Raw genomic sequence first — 7,963 nt, forward strand, 5'->3', positions numbered from 1 at the left:
CATACTCAGATCTTCACCAAACTTTGCAGGAATACTTTGCATGTCAAGACACGTGGAAAAAACGTACAAAACAAGAGATCGGAGACATCAAGGTTTTCGACGAATTTTTTAAGAATTTTCAAATTTTCAGATGGGAGGTTCCAGATAAGGTCAAAAACGACATACTCAGATCTTCACCAAACTTTGCATGGATACATTGGATGTCAAGACACGTGGAAAAAACATACAAAACATAGGATTGGTGACATCAAGATTTTGGACGAATTTTTTAAGAATTTTCAAATTTTCAGATAGGAGGTTCCATATAAGGTCAAAAACTACATACTCAGATCTTCACCAAACTTTGCAGGGATACATTGGAGGTCGAGACACGTGGAAAAAAAGTACAAAACAAGAGATTGGGGTCATCAAGATTTTGGACGGATTTTTTGAGAATTTTCAAATTTTCAGAAAGGAGGTTCCATATAAGGTCAAAAACTACATACTCAGATCTTCACCAAACTTTGCATGGATACATTATGTGTCAAGACACGTGGAAAAAACGTACAAAACAAAAGATTGGAGACATCAAGATTTTGGTCGAATTTTTTAAGAATTTTCAAATTTTCAGATGGGAGGTTCCAGATAAGGTCAAAAACTACATACTCAGATCTTCACCAAACTTTGCAGGGATACATTGGATGTCAAGACACGTGGAAAAAACGTACAAAAAAGAGATTGGAGACATCAAGATTTTGGACGAATTTTTTAACAATTTTCAAATTTTCAGAAAGGATGTTCCAGATAAGGTCAAAAACGACATACTCAGATCTTCACCAAACTTTGCAGGGATACATTGGATATCAAGACACGTGGAAAAAACATACAAAACAAGAGATTGGAGACATCAAGATTTTGGACGAATTTTTTAAGAATTTTCAAATTTTCAGATAGGAGGTTCCAGATAAGGTCAAAAACTACATACTCAGATCTTCACCAAACTTTGCAGGGATACATTGGATGTCAAGACACGTGGAAAAAACGTACAAAACAAGAGATTGGAGACATCAAGATTTTGGACGTATTTTTTAAGAATTTTCAAATTTTCAGATAGGAGGTTCCATATAAGGTCAAAAACTACATACTCAAATCTTCACCAAACATTGCAGGGATACATTGGATATCAAGACACGTGGAAAAAACGTACAAAACAAGAGATTGGAGACATCAAGATTTTGGACGAATTTTTTAAGAATTTTCAAATTTTCAGATAGGAGGTTCCAGATGAGGTCAAAAACTACATACTCAGATCTTCACCAAACTTTGCAGGAATACTTTGCATGTCAAGACACGTGGAAAAAACGTACAAAACAAGAGATCGGAGACATCAAGATTTTCGACGAATTTTTTAAGAATTTTCAAATTTTCAGATAGGAGGTTCCATATAAGGTCAAAAACTACATACTCAGATCTTCACCAAACTTTGCATGGATACATTATGTGTCAAGACACGTGGAAAAAACGTACAAAACAAAAGATTGGAGACATCAAGATTTTGGTCGAATTATTTAAGAATTTTCAAATTTTCAGATGGGAGGTTCCAGATAAGGTCAAAAACTACATACTCAGATCTTCACCAAACTTTGCAGGGATACATTGGATGTCAAGACACGTGGAAAAAACGTACAAAAAAGAGATTGGAGACATCAAGATTTTGGACGAATTTTTTAACAATTTTCAAATTTTCAGAAAGGATGTTCCAGATAAGGTCAAAAACTACATACTCAGATCTTCACCAAACTTTGCAGGGATACATTGGATGTCAAGACACGTGGAAAAAACGTACAAAACAAGAGATTGGAGACATCAAGATTTTGGACGAATTTTTTAAGAATTTTCAAATTTTCAGATAGGAGGTTCCATATAAGGTCAAAAACTACATACTCAGATCTTCACCAAACTTTGCAGGAATACTTTGCATGTCAAGACACGTGGAAAAAACGTACAAAACAAGAGATCGGAGACATCAAGATTTTCGACGAATTTTTTAAGAATTTTCAAATTTTCAGATAGGAGGTTCCATATAAGGTCAAAAACTACATACTCAGATCTTCACCAAACTTTGCAGGAATACTTTGCATGTCAAGACACGTGGAAAAAACGTACAAAACAAGAGATCGGAGACATCAAGATTTTCGACGAATTTTTTAAGAATTTTCAAATTTTCAGATGGGAGGTTCCAGATAAGGTCAAAAACGACATACTCAGATCTTCACCAAACTTTGCATGGATACATTGGATGTCAAGACACGTGGAAAAAACATACAAAACATAGGATTGGTGACATCAAGATTTTGGACGAATTTTTTAAGAATTTTCAAATTTTCAGATAGGAGGTTCCATATAAGGTCAAAAACTACATACTCAGATCTTCACCAAACTTTGCAGGGATACATTGGAGGTCGAGACACGTGGAAAAAAAGTACAAAACAAGAGATTGGGGTCATCAAGATTTTGGACGGATTTATTGAGAATTTTCAAATTTTCAGAAAGGAGGTTCCATATAAGGTCAAAAACTACATACTCAGATCTTCACCAAACTTTGCATGGATACATTATGTGTCAAGACACGTGGAAAAAACGTACAAAACAAAAGATTGGAGACATCAAGATTTTGGTCGAATTTTTTAAGAATTTTCAAATTTTCAGATGGGAGGTTCCAGATAAGGTCAAAAACTACATACTCAGATCTTCACCAAACTTTGCAGGGATACATTGGATGTCAAGACACGTGGAAAAAACGTACAAAAAAGAGATTGGAGACATCAAGATTTTGGACGAATTTTTTAACAATTTTCAAATTTTCAGAAAGGATGTTCCAGATAAGGTCAAAAACGACATACTCAGATCTTCACCAAACTTTGCAGGGATACATTGGATATCAAGACACGTGGAAAAAACATACAAAACAAGAGATTGGAGACATCAAGATTTTGGACGAATTTTTTAAGAATTTTCAAATTTTCAGATAGGAGGTTCCAGATAAGGTCAAAAACTACATACTCAGATCTTCACCAAACTTTGCAGGGATACATTGGATGTCAAGACACGTGGAAAAAACGTACAAAACAAGAGATTGGAGACATCAAGATTTTGGACGAATTTTTTAAGAATTTTCAAATTTTCAGATAGGAGGTTCCATATAAGGTCAAAAACTACATACTCAAATCTTCACCAAACATTGCAGGGATACATTGGATATCAAGACACGTGGAAAAAAACGTACAAAACAAGAGATTGGAGACATCAAGATTTTGGACGAATTTTTTAAGAATTTTCAAATTTTCAGATAGGAGGTTCCAGATGAGGTCAAAAACTACATACTCAGATCTTCACCAAACTTTGCAGGAATACTTTGCATGTCAAGACACGTGGAAAAAACGTACAAAACAAGAGATCGGAGACATCAAGATTTTCGACGAATTTTTTAAGAATTTTCAAATTTTCAGATAGGAGGTTCCATATAAGGTCAAAAACTACATACTCAGATCTTCACCAAACTTTGCATGGATACATTATGTGTCAAGACACGTGGAAAAAACGTACAAAACAAAAGATTGGAGACATCAAGATTTTGGTCGAATTTTTTAAGAATTTTCAAATTTTCAGATGGGAGGTTCCAGATAAGGTCAAAAACTACATACTCAGATCTTCACCAAACTTTGCAGGGATACATTGGATGTCAAGACACGTGGAAAAAACGTACAAAAAAGAGATTGGAGACATCAAGATTTTGGACGAATTTTTTAACAATTTTCAAATTTTCAGAAAGGATGTTCCAGATAAGGTCAAAAACGACATACTCAGATCTTCACCAAACTTTGCAGGGATACATTGGATATCAAGACACGTGGAAAAAACGTACAAAACCAGAGATTGGAGACATCAAGATTTTGGACGAATTTTTTAAGAATTTTCAAATTTTCAGATGGGAGGTTCAATATAAGGTCAAAAACTACATACTCAGATCTTCACCAAACTTTGCAGGGATACATTGGATGTCAAGACACGTGGAAAAAACGTACAAAACAAGAGATTGGAGACATCAAGATTTTGGACGAATTTTTTAAGAATTTTCAAATTTTCAGATAGGAGGTTCCATATAAGGTCAAAAACTACATACTCAGATCTTCACCAAACTTTGCAGGGATACATTGGATATCAAGACACGTGGAAAAAACGTACAAAACAAGAGATTGGAGACATCAAGATTTTGGACGAATTTTTTAAGAATTTTCAAATTTTCAGATAGGAGGTTCCAGATAAGGTCAAAAACTACATACTCAGATCTTCACCAAACTTTGCAGGGATACATTGGATGTCAAGACACGTGGAAAAACGTACAAAACAAGAGATTGGGGTCATCAAGATTTTGGACGGATTTTTTAGGAATTTTCAAATTTTCAGATGGGAGGTTCCAGATAAGGTCAAAAACTACATACTCAGATCTTCACCAAACATTGCAGGGATACATTGGATGTCAAGACACGTGGAAAAAACGTACAAAACAAGAGATTGGAGACATCAAAATTTTGGACGAATTTTTTAAGAATTTTCAAATTTTCAGATAGGAGGTTCCAGATGAGGTCAAAAACTACATACTCAGATCTTCACCAAACTTTGCAGGAATACTTTGCATGTCAAGACACGTGGAAAAAACGTACAAAACAAGAGATCGGAGACATCAAGATTTTCGACGAATTTTTTAAGAATTTTCAAATTTTCAGATGGGACGTTCCAGATAAGGTCAAAAACGACATACTCAGATCTTCACCAAACTTTGCATGGATACATTGGATGTCAAGACACGTGGAAAAAACATACAAAACATAGGATTGGTGACATCAAGATTTTGGACGAATTTTTTAAGAATTTTCAAATTTTCAGATAGGAGGTTCCATATAAGGTCAAAAACTACATACTCAGATCTTCACCAAACTTTGCAGGGATACATTGGAGGTCGAGACACGTGGAAAAAAAGTACAAAACAAGAGATTGGGGTCATCAAGATTTTGGACGGATTTTTTAGGAATTTTCAAATTTTCAGATGGGAGGTTCCAGATAAAGTCAAAAACGACATACTCAGATCTTCACCAAACATTGCAGGGATACATTGGATGTCAAGACACGTGGAAAAAACGTACAAAACAAGAGATTGGAGACATCAAGATTTTGGACGAATTTTTTAAGAATTTTCAAATTTTCAGATAGGAGGTTCCAGATGAGGTCAAAAACTACATACTCAGATCTTCACCAAACTTTGCAGGAATACTTTGCATGTCAAGACACGTGGAAAAAACGTACAAAACAAGAGATCGGAGACATCAAGATTTTCGACGATTTTTTTAAGAATTCTCAAATTTTCAGAAAGGAGGTTCCATATAAGGTCAAAAACTACATACTCAGATCTTCACCAAACTTTGCAGGAATACTTTGCATGTCAAGACACGTGGAAAAAACGTACAAAACAAGAGATCGGAGACATCAAGATTTTCGACGAATTTTTTAAGAATTTTCAAATTTTGAGATGGGAGGTTCCAGATAAGGTCAAAAACGACATACTCAGATCTTCACCAAACTTTGCATGGATACATTGGATGTCAAGACACGTGGAAAAAACATACAAAACATAGGATTGGGGTCATCAAGATTTTGGTCGAATTTTTTAAGAATTTTCAAATTTTCAGATAGGAGGTTCCATATAAGGTCAAAAACTACATACTCAGATCTTCACCAAACATTGCAGGAATACATTGGATGTCAAGACACGTGGAAAAAACGTACAAAACAAGAGATTGGGGTCATCAAGATTTTGCACGGATTTTTTAGGAATTTTCAAATTTTCAGATGGGAGGTTTCAGATAAGGTCAAAAACTACATACTCAGATCTTCACCAAACTTTGCAGGGATACATTGGATGTCAAGACACCTGGAAAAAACGTACAAAACAAGAGATTGGAGACATCAAGATTTTGGACGAATTTTTTAAGAATTTTCAAATTTTCAGATAGGAGGTTCCATATAAGGTCAAAAACTACATACTCAGATCTTCACCAAACTTTGCATGGATACATTATGTGTCAAGACACGTGGAAAAAACGTACAAAACAAAAGATTGGAGACATCAAGATTTTGGTCGAATTTTTTAAGAATTTTCAAATTTTCAGATGGGAGGTTCCAGATAAGGTCAAAAACTACATACTCAGATCTTCACCAAACTTTGCAGGGATACATTGGATGTCAAGACACGTGGAAAAAACGTACAAAAAAGAGATTGGAGACATCAAGATTTTGGACGAATTTTTTAACATTTTTCAAATTTTCAGAAAGGATGTTCCAGATAAGGTCAAAAACGACATACTCAGATCTTCACCAAACTTTGCAGGGATACATTGGATATCAAGACACGTGGAAAAAACGTACAAAACAAGAGATTGGAGACATCAAGATTTTGGACGAATTTTTTAAGAATTTTCAAATTTTCAGATAGGAGGTTCCAGATAAGGTCAAAAACTACATACTCAGATCTTCACCAAACTTTGCAGGGATACATTGGATGTCAAGACACGTGGAAAAAACGTACAAAACAAGAGATTGGAGACATCAAGATTTTGGACGAATTTTTTAAGAATTTTCAAATTTTCAGATAGGAGGTTCCATATAAGGTCAAAAACTACATACTCAGATCTTCACCAAACATTACAGGGATACATTGGATATCAGGACACGTGGAAAAAACGTACAAAACAAGAGATTGGAGACATCAAGATTTTGGACGAATTTTTTAAGAATTTTCAAATTTTCAGATAGGAGGTTCCATTTAAGGTCAAAAACTACATACTCAGATCTTCACCAAACTTTGCAGGGATACATTGGATGTCAAGACCCGTGGAAAAAACGTACAAAACAAGAGATTGGAGACATCAAGATTTTGGACGAATTTTTTAAGAATTTTCAAATTTTCAGATAGGAGGTTCCATATAAGGTCAAAAACTACATACTCAGATCTTCACCAAACTTTGCATGGATACATTATGTGTCAAGACACGTGGAAAAAACGTACAAAACAAAAGATTGGAGACATCAAGATTTTGGTCGAATTTTTTAAGAATTTTCAAATTTTCAGATGGGAGGTTCCAGATAAGGTCAAAAACTACATACTCAGATCTTCACCAAACTTTGCAGGGATACATTGGATGTCAAGACACGTGGAAAAAACGTACAAAAAAGAGATTGGAGACATCAAGATTTTGGACGAATTTTTTAACAATTTTCAAATTTTCAGAAAGGATGTTCCAGATAAGGTCAAAAACGACATACTCAGATCTTCACCAAACTTTGCAGGGATACATTGGATATCAAGACACGTGGAAAAAACGTACAAAACAAGAGATTGGAGACATCAAGATTTTGGACGAATTTTTTAAGAATTTTCAAATTTTCAGATGGGAGGTTCAATATAAGGTCAAAAACTACATACTCAGATCTTCACCAAACTTTGCAGGGATACATTGGATGTCAAGACACGTGGAAAAAACGTACAAAACAAGAGATTGGAGACATCAAGATTTTGGACGAATTTTTTAAGAATTTTCAAATTTTCAGATAGGAGGTTCCAGATGAAGTCAAAAACTACATACTCAGATCTTCACCAAACTTTGCAGGAATACTTTGCATGTCAAGACACGTGGAAAAAACGTACAAAACAAGAGATCGGAGACATCAAGATTTTCGACGAATTTTTTAAGAATTTTCAAATTTTCAGATGGGAGGTTCCAGATAAGGTCAAAAACGGCATACTCAGATCTTCACCAAACTTTGCATGGTTACATTGGATGTCAAGACACGTGGAAAAAACATACAAAACATAGGATTGGTGACATCAAGATTTTGGACGAATTTTTTAAGAATTTTCAAATTTTCA

This window comes from Lepisma saccharinum, unplaced genomic scaffold, assembly GCF_977018435.1.
Source record: "Lepisma saccharinum unplaced genomic scaffold, izLepSacc3.1 HAP1_SCAFFOLD_43, whole genome shotgun sequence".
Classification (NCBI taxonomy): domain Eukaryota; kingdom Metazoa; phylum Arthropoda; class Insecta; order Zygentoma; family Lepismatidae; genus Lepisma; species Lepisma saccharinum.